A 14,457-nucleotide genomic window follows, 5' to 3' on the forward strand; every position below is an offset into this window, starting at 1 on the left:
CAACTTTGTTCATTGTTATTAATTTGCCAAGTGCTTCTAATTTTGTTGATAGCCAAGAGTCAATTGACAAAAGGTTCTTTTCTCCTGACTTGTAATTACTAATGATAACATGTTAGCGCATATATTACATTTCACTATAATACACATGTTAAAGAATTGCTTTAGGAAGTGTTGAAGTGGCTGTTGTAGAAGCCTTGTTGAAAGGAAGAGCAAATATAGATACAGATACAGATCTATATATATTTGATACAGATGCAAAGGGAAATCACCACAGCATGTTAGGTAAGAGTAATGTAAGGGTCCCAGCCACAAAGCTGTTTGGGGTTACTAGTTTTTAAACACAGATTCCGAAGTAACAATTCTGGTACAAGAGTCAGCTGTTTCCTATATCAGAACAGATTGTGATTAATAGACATCCTAGCTTTATCAGGCAGCAAACAGATACAACAAGCTGAGATAAAGAAACCCTACATACAGAGTCAGATCTGAGGGCTCATTGTCCATATTCCTGTATGCACAGGATGGTCTTGATAGCAAGTAGCCAGCAGGGTAGCTACTCAGGAGGCTGAGATCTGAGGATCATGGGCAGGAAAGGCACAGAAAACTGGAAGTGGAATTGTGGATCAAATTAGTAGAGAACTAGCTTTGACCTAAAGTGCTCAGAAACAGCACTCAGGCTCAGAGTTCAAGCCCACGACAATCAAACAAAAAGAGTTAACAAGTTATCAAAAGGATAGGGAAAAGCAAACCTAAAGCTCAGGATGTGATCACAAGATATCTGAAGAAAACATTGTAATTAATTTTCCCAACTCACAGCTGACTTTGACCGAGGGCTAGAGAATTTCTTACAGGCAATCGCTGTAAATGCTCACTGCAGGTACAGGCCATTGTTCTCACCTTAGATTCATAGACTTTCAGTCTGCTGAAAGTGTGTGCATTCAGAGATGCTTAGATTGTTGTACTTTCATGCATTAAAAGGAAAGGCAGGAACCTAGTGTAGCATGTCTGCATCTGTTTTGTTTTGTTCCTGGTTCTCAGTAATTCTCTCTATACTATCCCTGGTTTCCAGAGCAGATTGATGAATAACATCTTTATGATACAGGACTAAAAATAGCCTCTAAGGAACAGTATAAATCACTACAAATGAGAACAATTACCTAGAGTGATCAAGTTATAACCTGAAACCAAAGCAATCATTTCATGGTAACAAGACTGATCCCCTTGGTGGGCGTGGTGGCTCATGATCTGAGGATAAAGGTTCAAAGTCAGCCTGGGCACAAAAAGACCTGAGACTCTTATCTCCAATTAACCTCTAAAAACATTAAGTGGGGCTTGGCTCAAGGGTAGGGTGGTAGCCTTGGACTGAGGAACTCCAGGACAACGCCCAGGCCCAGCGGTAGGGCGATAGCCTTGAGCTGAAGCACTCAAGGATAACGGCCCCCACCAAAAAAAAAAAATTGATTCTCTCAAGTGAAGACCTTGATAACTTTTCTGGAATAGCAGAAACAGACCTGAGAGCATGATCAACACTGCCATTCTGGTAACTGACTACCGGTACCTTTCTGCCTTGCCCCTAAATTCTTCCTCTACTTACGCCTGACATGCCTGCCTCTATTTTGAAGATGGCTGAAGATAAATTAATGTCCTGTCTTCCTCTGTCATCATGCCATACAAAAATCTCCTTATCTGTCATATTCTTTCCTAATCAACTCCCCAAAAGTTTTCACTATATTTCAGGTCTTGCCTTAACTCTGCTTTGCTTGACTTGTGCAAGTAGCCTTTTTGTAAGTCTGACCACAATTTGTAACCACCAGCTATATAGTAGAGTAACTGTGGAGCAGTGCATGGCATGATCACCATATTCCATGACTTGTCTAAGAAATCCTTTGTATCTTGAATGGCAGCTTTCTTGTCAACAGGGCTATAGCATTCTATGAGCCTGCAGAATTCCTAGTACGTGGACATCACCAAAGTTTAGAGCTTGTGCTGTCTACAGTAGACTCCAGGGTGTCTCAAGCTATAGCTGAAGCAGACAAGCAGCACTGAACTGGAATTTAGAAGCACTTCTTTAGATGTTTCTGGCATTCTAGGCCTTTCTCCAAACCATCCTACCTTTGAGCACTAAGTCTGTGATGTACCAACACGGAGGATTTCTGAAATGGTGTTATGTCTTTTTCCTTTTTGTCTTCATAATACCTTCATTTGGTACAAATCTCTTGAGTGTGCATCTTCTTATTTCTCTCCTGAAAACATTCCTACTTTTGACCACATGGCTAATGTGAGAATTTTTCAAAGCCTGAGCCCTTTCGCATTGTTTGCCTCTTAATTATAAATTCAAACTTTAGTCATTTGTGTACACTTTCATTTTACTCTAAGTAATTATCCACACAGTATCCAGAACATTTTGCTGTTTGTAAATTTCTTCTTCCGTACACCAGTTCTTCATTTTATAAAGTCTCATGGCATGGACACAAAGCAGTCAAGTTGACTGAAATTTGCTAAATTTGCTCTGGTTTCAAGTATTTTTTCTATATTTTAGTGTAGGAGTTAACAACTTAAAAGACAGCCTCTTGGGTGACAGCATAGCCTAGTGGTAGGGTGCTCAAAAAGTGGCGCTGTCGCACAAGTGGCAAAATGTTAGCCTTAAGCAAAAAATGTACAAGGTCAGTGCAGGCCCTGAGTTTAAGCCCCAGGACTAGAAAAAAAAGACAGCCTGCACTGTCCACACATTTATCAGTATTCTGTTCAAAAGCAGAAAAATTAGCCTGTTAAAATAAATATTAAAGGAAAAGATGCTCCTTTCTTTTATAAGAATGTATAGAGTAAAATTTGTGCAAAGGTTACTTAAAGCGTTTTGATTTATTCTAACCATTCTTAATTTAATAGGAAACTTCAGAAATTATTACATTGATTTAATTTTGATAAACACTATAAATAAGAAAGTTATCATTTTCTTAATAAATTTTTACCATGAAAAGTCACAGAGAAATATTTTATTCAACTTGTCCCAAAGGTCCATGGTCCATGGATCATATCTAGAAAGGGTCTCCTTCCTGATGAATACTCTTGATATAACTTTCTACTGACTTCATGTGCATTTCTTTTATTTTTTGGTCAGTCAGGGGACTTGAGCGTGGGCCTGGGAGTTGTCCCTGAGCTCTTCAGGCTCTTAAGGCTCTTAAGGCTACTGCCTTACCGCTTGAGGCACAGTGCCACTTCTACATTTTCCTTTTTATTATTTTATATGCTGTTAGTATCTGCTATTAATATTCTACCTTTCTACACATATTGACAAGTGAATATTAATCAATCATAGAATTGCCTAGAGAATATTTTTTCCTTTAAGAATGCCAAAAGAATCTCTCCAAATAGTAAATATCCAAATATTCAAGAGATATAAAAATTGAAACAACTAATATTTTATGACTTTGTTACATATTTTATATGACCATGTTATTTATATTTATGTAGTTTCAGATTTGCATCAGGACACAGTGTACACTTTAGACTATTTAACACACTTGAAATTGATCTAGTATTCTCTTATTTATTTTTTTTTATTTTTATTTTTTTGGTGTGTCATGAGCCTGGGCACTGTCCCTGAGCTCTTCAGCTCAAGGCTACTGCTCTACCCCTGAGCCAAGTCTCATTTCCCGTTTTCTAGAGATTAATTGAAGATAAGAGTCTCAGGTCCTTTTGTGCCCAGGATGACTTTGAACCTTGATCTTCGGATCTCCTGTGTAGCTAGGATTACAGGCTTGTAATAAATGAGTGAGTTCTCTCCATTGCTAAAGCTTTAAAATAAAGCCTCACATTAACAGAGTTCTAGTTCAACTGTCACAGGACTTTAAAGATAGGAAGTAGATGTTTGTTGGAGAGCTTGTTCTGTAGCAAATCTGTTTCAACATGCTTACTCTCTTATAAGGATGAAAATAAAGCAATCTGAATATATTTACAACTGAAAGCAGTACTTTTAACTTAGACATATGAACAAATTATCATCATGCCACCATAAATTCAATTTATTGGAATTCATCTTGCTATCAAACTCTCATAATTTTGAACTGGACATAGCATTTAAACTAATAGTACAGTTTATACAGGAGAGGAAATTCTACTAGCAAATCACCCTCAGAAACTTTCTTTCAGGCTGCTAAATGTACACTCCTTGTACTGATAACAACAGAGGTATTTTATCTTTTTTTAAAAATTTGGGTCTGATTTTCAGCCATTTCAAACCTTGGGAACATGAAAACTAACATGGATATTTGAGAAATTAAAAGTTTATCTCTGAATATTTAACCAGAATACTTGCTACAAAACAAATTATACTGGCGTGTTTGTGATTAAGCATTAAAACATAACTCATGAAATTTTACTTATAACATTCTGAATTATTCTAGGCACAAAGTAACAAGATAACTGAAATTGTAAATTCTAGATCATTAGCTTCAAAGGTGAGAAATAGGCACCAAATTTAAAAGAATTTGCTTAAAATATTGTCTATAAATCATATGACATCATTTCATTTACTATAAAGTAAGCAGTAAAAATAAACAAAATTAATCAATATATCTATAAAAGAGACACATTATTTTGTATCTTCTAAAACTTTCAAGAGGGAGAACACTGGGTGACAGGAAATAAAGAATAATCCTAATTAAAATATTGAAATGTAGAAATACTCTCTTCATTTTATTTTTCTTTCTTCATTGAGCTTGAGTAGCTCTTTCAGCCTGAAGAATAAGTTACAGGCCTCAAGTCTATGTTCCTGGTGCCTGTGAATTCTCTAGGAAAGTGACTTGGCTGATTCTCAGGTAACATTCTCACGAAGCTCCTAAAGAAACTGAAAATGAGTACGAAAAGCACCTGCCAAATGTAATGCACTCCGTGATCTCTTTTCAGGCCCAATTTTAAATCTCTGCAGATTCCTTTTCTGTTCCTCATATATTTTGCCTGTAGTCTTTCCCCTTAGTCATGACATGAACAATTAAAACCTCAATAACTGTTAATTTAGTTACCAGGTATATAGGAGCAAAACTGAGAAGTTCACAAAAATTTCACTTTCAAGAGCCTGAAAGGGAGAAAAAAGGGAAGAAAACAGTAACTAAAATATACATTGCAACCTAGATACCTAAGGAAATATATGATCATTTGCAAAGGTAGAATCAGAAATGTGATATTCCTAACAGAGGTAGTAGAAAGGAAAAACATGGATTGCTTTAATTATTTTGGATAGAATGCCTCACATATAAAATTATGAGTCTGTATAAGGGTTCTTAACATAATATTGCTCATTTGCTAAGGAATGTCTCAGATGGCCAATGAATGAAAGCCAGCTTGGGGACAGACCTAAAGTTTCACACATACACTTTTAAAACGGTGACAACATTCATTCCTCTTCTAATCTTTCTAAAGGCTAGCTCCAATTTTCTTCTAATAAATTATGTTTTGGTGTACACCGAAGAGACACAGATAATGTCTTAATAGGCCTGAAATATAGTAATATTAATGTTGCATGAACTGTTATAGAGTTATCAGATATATTTTTGGCCTATACATTTCCATTTGTTGTAATTTTTTTTCTTCCTCCTGAGCAGGAAATGGCATCCAAGACAATGCTTAGAGAAAGTTAATGCTAGAATACAAAGCTCAACCCATCTAGCTCTAAAATGGATATACACATATATATCCATTATATATAATATCCTATATATATATATATATATATATATATATATATAGTCAGTTATGGGGCTTGAACTCTGGGCCTGGGCGTTGTCCCTGAGCTCTTCAACTCAAGGCTAGCTCTTTACCACTTGAGCCACAAAGCTGGTGGTTAATTGGAGATAAGAGTCTCATGGACTATTGTGCCAGGCTGGCTTTGAACTGTGATCCTCAGATATCAGCCTCCTAAGTAGCTAGAATTACAAGCATGAGCCACTGATACCTCACTTGTATAGAAATATTTGTATCTGTCAGTCATTGTTTTAACAGACCTACTTACTTAAAATTAACTTGAATTCTGTGACTAATACATAATTATTCAAATCTATTTATTTGTTTATCTGAAGATTTTGGGTGTGACTCAAGTCATTGTTTTAGTTAATGGTAGATTTGAACTTCACACTCAAATCAGACACATGGGTATTTCTGACCTTATGCTAATGAGAAAAGAAGCCAAAGCAAAAAATAAGCTCCAGATAGTATTTGCCCCTCCACCACACATATCAATGTTCTTATTTCTATAAAACATGAAAGCAGGTAGTTGAAAAGCAAAACCTTATTCAATCCAGTCATATTAATTTACTGTGTAAGTGTAGGCTTGGATAGAATATAGAATTTTATCAGATGTGTAATTATATGTTTTATGCTCTTAATTATTTCATTGTTGGGCAATGTGAAGAGGAGTTAGTTACATTCATCAAGTAGTGGTACATTACTTCTTGTATACTGATACCCCTTTCAATGTTTTTCTTCCCATTTCCCTCCCCCACACCCAATCATCTTGTTTCCCCACCTCCATTCAAAAAAAACATGTACGTATATCAGTGTTGTAATTCACATAGGTATTATCAGTAGTATACTCTGAATATGACATGGAAAAAAGTAACTTTCCAAAGTACTTCATTCTAAAAAAGTACATGTAAATCTTTTTTTTTCACAATAACCAAGTACCAATTTGATATTCTTTTCCGTAATGTATAACATAACAGTTGATGTGTTAGTTTCAAATGTTTATGATTATCATAGACCTAATATTAAAAATTTCTAATAATAATAGAGAAAATTAATTATATAGAAGAGCCCCATATTCTGTAGCATTCCCATTTTTATATACTTACAACAGAGCCTTCAATGTACCTTGTAGTTCTATGTTAGTGTGTTCTAAAAAGAGTCACAGTGGTTGAAAAGCTGTTATGATGTAATACAAAAGAATGTAATGATCAACATCATATTTTTCATCATATTGTGTGGAGAAAGGTTAAAACCATAATTAATGCTTACAAAACTAAACAAGCTGCATTGAACATGGCCTATTAAATATTGCTTATGTGCATGTAAGTACATCTAGATGTGTGCATATTCAATAACCTCATCACTTGCTTTGCAAGTATGCATATAGCATGGCTTATCATTGTAGAATTCACCATGTATCATTGTGTGGGGCCCTTGTATACGAAAAGACCTTCAGATATCAGACAAGACATGAATATTTCTTTTGCAGATATGGTTGGACTGTTCAACAGATGCATACATTTAGATCCCAAATATTCCATTTCATTCAATGTGCCAAACAAGCCAAGGAAAACTGCTTCATCTGAACACCAAAAATCATTCTACGTTATAGTCAATGTTGGTAGTAAGCATAATGTCATCTTTTACCGTAGATGGAGAGGAACACAGTGTGTTCAGATGCCCCATCGACACTCTACTGAGATGCTAGCCATCACACCACGAATGCCTCTAATGCTACAGTGAATGATCAGCAAGGCCTGCGCAGTCTGGAGTAAACAACTCTCCCCTTTCTGTCTTATAGATGCAAACATAAATCCAGAGATTGCTTCAGGTTCTGTCATCCTCATGCGCTGTTAAACAGGATTTTGTTTCACTGACAGGAATGTGAATCTCACATAACCAGATCATCGCTAAAATGTCTAAAGTGCTTAGAGGCTCCTCTGAGACAAAAGAAATTATATATATATATGTATATATATAATATATATATTGAGATGTATCTATATATATAATTTCCCTTTACTTTGTTATTTTGAAGGAGAAGTACCATGATTTGCAAGGTTTTATTTTTTTTCCCCTCCTTTTCTGGAAAATATTTGTCATTTGATGCATTCTTCAAGCACTACCTATGAGGAGAAATGTTTGCATTTCCCTCTTCATAAACTGTGGGTGGGAATACAAATCAAATTGAATTAAGTACACATCACTGAGTGCCAAACAAATGACAGCCTGAAAACTGAAGTGGTACCTTTTATTCTATGGTCTGTAACAAATAAGAGTTCAAAGAATAATTAATAAAATATAGATTTATAATGTTGGAAAACTTCATTACAGTGAATGATCTTTATTATTTTAGTCAATAGCAGCACAAACACCTTCATCATTAAGTAATATTGCATATGCTAATGAGTAGTAAGATTATTTGCTGTGTATATATTTTAATAGGATTTGATAAAAAATGATGTTTTTTTCTAAAGTAAGACTGAAAATATTCTCATAATGAAATTCCTGTGAATTTTATTTTATCCTGTACAAAAAAAGGCATGATTATATCTTAAATAAAATTAGAAAATAAAGAAACATTTGAGAACATTAAAAATGATATGATCCCACATAATTTTTTTTGGCAGTCTTGGTCTTGAGCTCAGAGCCTGAGCACTGTCCATGGACTTTCTCAAGGCTAGAGCTCTACCACTTGAGCCTCAGCACCACTTCCAGCTTTTTTCTATGTATGTGGTACCGAGGAATCGAACCCGGGTCTTCGTGCATGCCAGGCAAACACTCTACCACTAGTCCAAACTCCCAGCCCCCCACATCATTTTTGAATGAAAATATTTATAAGCACTACTTAGATTTTATATGACATACATCTCTTAATTTCTGAAAATATAGAAGGAAAGGAATAAAAGAATGAGTTCCAAAGATTTTGTAAGCTTTGTCCAACTTCAGCAAAAGTATCTAGGAGTTGATTTTCATTTGGATTATTAGTTTCTTGCATTTTGCTGGTCCCATGTAATTCAGACTGAAAACTTGAGAGAAAGCCAATATTTTAAACAAGTTCAAATACTTTTCATTAAAAATATTTAATACTTAACAAAAAATAAAACTTCTTCAATATGAACAATTCTGAAATAAAAACCTAGATACTTGGGCAGTTGGCATGATTTCTGTGCTTATCTATTTGTTAAGTTTTGGTAGGAGAAATTATCAATGAGAAAATTTGTCATTTAGTAATTAAACATGTAAGTAAATTGTGTGAGATAAAGATATCATTTATGGCTGGGTGTGGTGGCTCACACCTGTAATTCTAGCTTACTCATTTTACTTATTTTTTATATTTTAAAAATAGGACCTTGTTTTGAGCAACTAAGATTCTACTCATGTATTCAGGAATCCACCACTGTGCTTAGGTTATTACTGACTGAGAAGTATTGACATATGAAATATGATCCTTGTACTCTAGCCTCCTAAGTAAACTGAAATGGCAGGCTTCAGAGGTATCCAACATCAGTTCATAGTTTCAATTAATCAAGTTGCAATTCCTTTGTTAAACTTATATATATATATAGATAGATAGATATATATATATACACATTGATGTTACTCATGTAATGTGAAACTTTGGGTGAGCTATATTTGCTGCTTTAAGATTATGCTTATCTGGAGTATACTTGTCTTCTAAACTCTTTTCAAATAATCCCCTGCACAATCATACACAGTATCTACCAAAATATGACACTTTTTTCCTACAAAAATATTGAATGCAAATTTTAAGTTCACGCAATTGCTTTTTATAGTAATATATTTTTTACAAAAATTAAGCAAGTTTTATTCAAATTAGTCACTTAAGTGTATAATCAGATGCCCCAAACAACAAATAACCTAAAAATTATAAAATGATATTTTAAATGCAAACTTTTCAACTTCTCAGGATATCAACAAATGTCTAGAAAGAAAGTTGACAGATGTGTAAAATATCACAAGTGCTACTTTTTTTATGAGTTTCTTTTTCCTCTTTTTATTTCTTTTTTTTTTTTGTGGGTCATGGGATTTGAACTCTGGGCCTAGGCATTGTCCCTGAGTTCTTCAGCTCAAGGCTACTGCCTTACCCCATCATAGCCCTACTTCCCATTTTCTAGTGATTAATTGGAGATAAGAGTCTCACATTCTTTAGTGCCCTGGCTGGCTTTAAACCTCAATCCTCAGATGTCACATACTGCATAGTTAGGATTATAGGCATGAGCACTGTGCCCAGCTCATGAATTTTTTAAACCTGTAATTCATGGACACAGTACTGTTTTTGAGTTTTCGAAGGAAAAATCATGACAAATATTTACAGCTTGATTAAACATTGAAATTATTTTATGTTAAAAATTGTAAATTGTATTAGTATACTGGAAAACCTTTAAAAATATGTTCTATTGAGCTAATTAATTTTATTAGGATTTATTCCATCTTTCCTCCTTTTAAATACATGCCTTGCATTTCTCTTCGTCATATCCATGAGAACATTCTAAAGAATCAAAATAAACAGAGCAAAATATTTGTTTCAAAGCCCTATAATTATTAGTTTCAACTTTTATATTTTTTCTAAGGTTATAATGTTCCAGCTATAAAATTTGTCTCTGGTAAAATATTCAGTGAGTAAGGAAATACAGAATTAAGGGAAAATAACATATTTACAATATGTACATCATGTATATTCGCATCAATTAATACCCAAATTTTTAAGTATTTTCTAATATTTTGTATTTCATATTGTTTAAATGTCTTTCCTTCTAAGTAGCCATAGTAACCTAGAATAGATTTGTGTTAGTTAAAAAAATTGTTAGATTTCTATTTTGGAAAAGATCATTTTTTAGTACAATCACATATTCATATAAGTGCCACTGTAAAAATCTAGAATAATTGCTCTGTGTGATTGTAAGTTATACTTAACTCAGACAATGCCTAAACTTCCACTGTCTGGAAGAGATAGTTTGATCACCACTAGGAGGTCTACTTTGTCCTTTTATAAACCTTGTGCTGCCTTTTACTCACTGCAGAATCTTGACATTGCTCTTCACCTACCAAAGCACCAGACCCCCATATCCACTAAATGCTCATCAATTTAAGTCAATATTGTTCACACATTTCAGACAATCTCCTTAATGCTCAAAGCGCACAATGTTACCTCCATTGACTGGACACATGCTTTTCTCTCCTCTACCCCTAAACACACTTGTTCACCATTCTTACCTTTTTCTTTCACTAACCAGAATTTGTCCTTGTTATAACCTTACTCTTCATTGCACTGAAACTCACACACCACTCATCATGATTTTTTGGGGAGTGGGCCATGAAGCTTGAACTCGGTCTAGGCACTGTCCCTGAGCTCTTCACCTCAGGGCTACTGCCTTACCCCTGGGTCTGGGCATTGTCCCAGGGCTCTTCAGCTCAGGACTACAGTCTTACCCTTGAGCCAAGCCCTACTTCTTGTTTTCTAGAGGTTCGTTGAAGGTAAGAGTCTCAGGTCCTTTTGTTCCCGGGCTGGCTTTGAACCTTGATCCTCAGAGCTCAGCCTCCTGAGTAGCTAGAATTATAGGCATGAGCCATCATGCATGCCCCGCTTCATCACGATTATTTTAAATTTAGTTACTATTAGAATTTGAAGACAGGCATTCAAAAATAAGTTGAATACAGAAAATAAGTAAAACAGGAGTAATAAAAGAGAGCTGAAAGCAGAAGGAAGAAAAAAAGGAAGACAAGAAGAAAATTAAGCTCAAAAGGAGATAAGGCATGACTGTCTCCTGGGTTTACAAGGCAATTCCTTTCCACACTCATTACCCTACACAGACTCACCCTTAATAAAGTTGTCACAACAAGAAGAGATATTTACTAGTGTGATCTTCAGAGTTTATTCTGTAGTTCACACATGATAAGAAACGTATGCTTCCTCTTATTTTAGTAGCAAATAGTTCAATTATTAGAAATTATTTAGAAAAGGCTGAAGAATTAAATTGCATATTATATTGCAATTTACAGTAAGGAGAAGATGCCAGAGAGGGCAATTGAACAGAGGCCAAGTATTAATTAAATGATTCTTACAAGGACATATCAAAGCTCCTTCAGGATGTGAGACCATCACACTGAAATCCATTTGTTCACACCTATTCAACTACCTACTGCTATGTTACTTTCAGTAATTTAGCTCCACTGGAACAGAAGAAAAAACCTTAAATTGAACCAAGATAACAGCCTCCAAGACAAGGTTATTCCTATTTTCCAGTTTAAACTTAATTTCTGACACTGATAAAATAAATACACTAGTGACCTACCACTTCCAACTAGGCTTCACCTCCTGATTGTCTAGGCCACTCACCTATTAACACATTAATGGAAGAGCTCAATGCTGGAGCCAACACCCTTACCGACCATTCATCTTCAATAGCCATCAGCTCCATATCTCATGTTCCATGAAGAAATCTTTATTGGGAACACTTCATATCAAAGCTATGAGTAATCTGCTGGGAATAATGACATGATTGCAATCATAGCTTCTGAAAAATGCAGAGATCAGGGGTTTAAGATCAGGCTGGACCAAAGTTACTGAGACCTCATCTGAAAAAATAAACTCAGAATGGTGTTGTATGGCTATAACCCTAGGTATTTTAAGAGAAAACAAGTTGGGAAAATCTTAGCCAGCAGTCAGCCCTTGGTAAAACACTCGATTATCTGGAAAGTAACAAAAGCAGAAAGGGTTAAAGTTAACACTCAAGTGGTAGAACACCTGCCTGGCAAACACAAGAACCTGAGTTCAAACCCTCATGCTGCTAAATCAAAAACAAAAAGCAAAAATGTCACAAAAAATCTCAAAGTCTTATATTTGTATCTGATTATATTACTGATTACAAATCAATCTTCAAAACAAATATTTGAGTATAATTCTAATTTCTTAAAGGAAATTGACATATGTGTTTTTCACATAAAATCATCCATGTGCTTAGACTTTCAAAAGAAGAAATATACACAGATTCCTTAAACTAAAAGCTAGCTTCTCTGTAGGAGGATGAAGGGAACAGAATTAAACGAGTACATGTAGAAATAGAATATCTCTTAAAATAGTTATATTTGGGACTCTATCATTTGAATATTTTCATCAATTTTATGTTTTATATAATTAAAATTAATAATGAATAACTTTTTTCCTCAAACAGGAAAATTCACATAGAACTAGATGAGCCTATTGTACATGAAGTCAATGCTGTAATTACACAGAGAAAAATTGTTCTACATGTGTTAACTATACATGTCTTTCAAAATAAATCATAATGATTAAAGACTGTCCAAATTTCATTTGCTAATCTCTACCTTTTGCTGGCAAAATTGATATTGATGTTTTAAAGTTAGATGAATATTGCCTATATGAAAGTAGCTAAATATATTATTGAAGTTAGAATTTAGGTATTTCATGAGAACAAAGAGCTACAAATAAAAAATTAAGCCAAATAAAAAAGCCTATGATCTTAATTTTCATTTGGAAATGCTAATATAAACTCAGATTTTTTTCCTCAATATTAAATACATATTTGCTATTGTCTTAATAATTCTCCAAATTCATATGCTGAAATCACTGGATTTCAGCACATGAATCTTACTTACGGTATTTTATTATAGTATCCAAAAAGGGCTAAGGCAATGAAATGCTGAATTTCTATTAAAAAAAAAAGGAGTGGGGAGGCACCTATGGCTCACACCTTGAACTGTATGTACTCATAAAGCTGAGATGTAGAAGATCATGGTTTGAAGCCAGCCTAGGCAGAAAGATATTTAAGATTCGTATCTTCAAAAGTTTGGCTAAAGATGTGGCTCAAGTAGTAAAGTTCTACTAAGAGAGTGACAGTGCCTGAATTCAAACAGGATAAAAACACCAAACACCACCAATAAAATGTAGCTGTGTGTGTGTGTGTGTGTGTGTGTGTGTGTGTGTGTGCGTGATAACCTACATCATTAGGAAGAATAGTAAGTAATAATGTGTAAGGAATTTGTCAAGATCTACTATCCCATACAAAGAATTTCTTATTTCCACCTTGGCAATGCTGAAGGCCTCAGATTTTCTTTTCTAATTTATGCTATGTTCATGCCATTTGTTTTAAATTCCTCATATCCTACTGTCCAAGAAATTTATCTAACAGAGTATATATTGGATTTTTTAAATCACTGCGCTAAACACAACTACGATGTGCGCATATGTTTCTTTCTTTGGTACTTGACTTTGGTAATGGCATGCTAGTCCTGTCAGCCACAAAGGCCAACTCTTACTTTCCCAGACTCTCCCATCTCCTTACTCAGAAGTTCTTTACATGGTATCTCATGAATTGTCTTAAATTTCTGCTTTAACTCCTCCACTTTCACTACTATTGGACTAATTGTTTCCTTCATGCATTCTATGTTCCCCTACTTTAAGATCTTCCTCCACTACCAGTATCAGTTTACTTTACACCTTATTTTTTATTTTTCAAGCTACTTCTCTATTTGTAGTGCTGTATAATATTTGAGAGTGTAAAGACAATTCTATTCCTAGTATTTCAAATTAGACATAATATGGCTAGAAATCATCACAGGATAATAAAGAATTCTGTGTAGTATTAATATGGAAACTTGTTCTAGAAGAAGCCCATATTTCATCAAGTGTCTCCCCTTTTCTGGCCTTGGGAACATAAATCTTTTTGGTATTAA

The 14,457-nt window shown here is 34.6% G+C and overlaps 1 pseudogene; it reads right to left on the reverse strand.

Annotated features, from left to right (window-relative positions):
• Window positions 1–888, reverse strand: part of LOC150069413 (ubinuclein-1 pseudogene) — a 27,485-nt pseudogene extending 26,597 nt beyond the window's left edge.
• Window positions 889–14,457: the final 13,569 nt, after the last annotated feature.

Source organism: Megascapheus bottae, chromosome 1 (assembly GCF_031878675.1).
Source record: "Megascapheus bottae isolate mThoBot1 chromosome 1, mThoBot2.hap1, whole genome shotgun sequence".
In the NCBI taxonomy this organism is placed as follows: domain Eukaryota; kingdom Metazoa; phylum Chordata; class Mammalia; order Rodentia; family Geomyidae; genus Megascapheus; species Megascapheus bottae.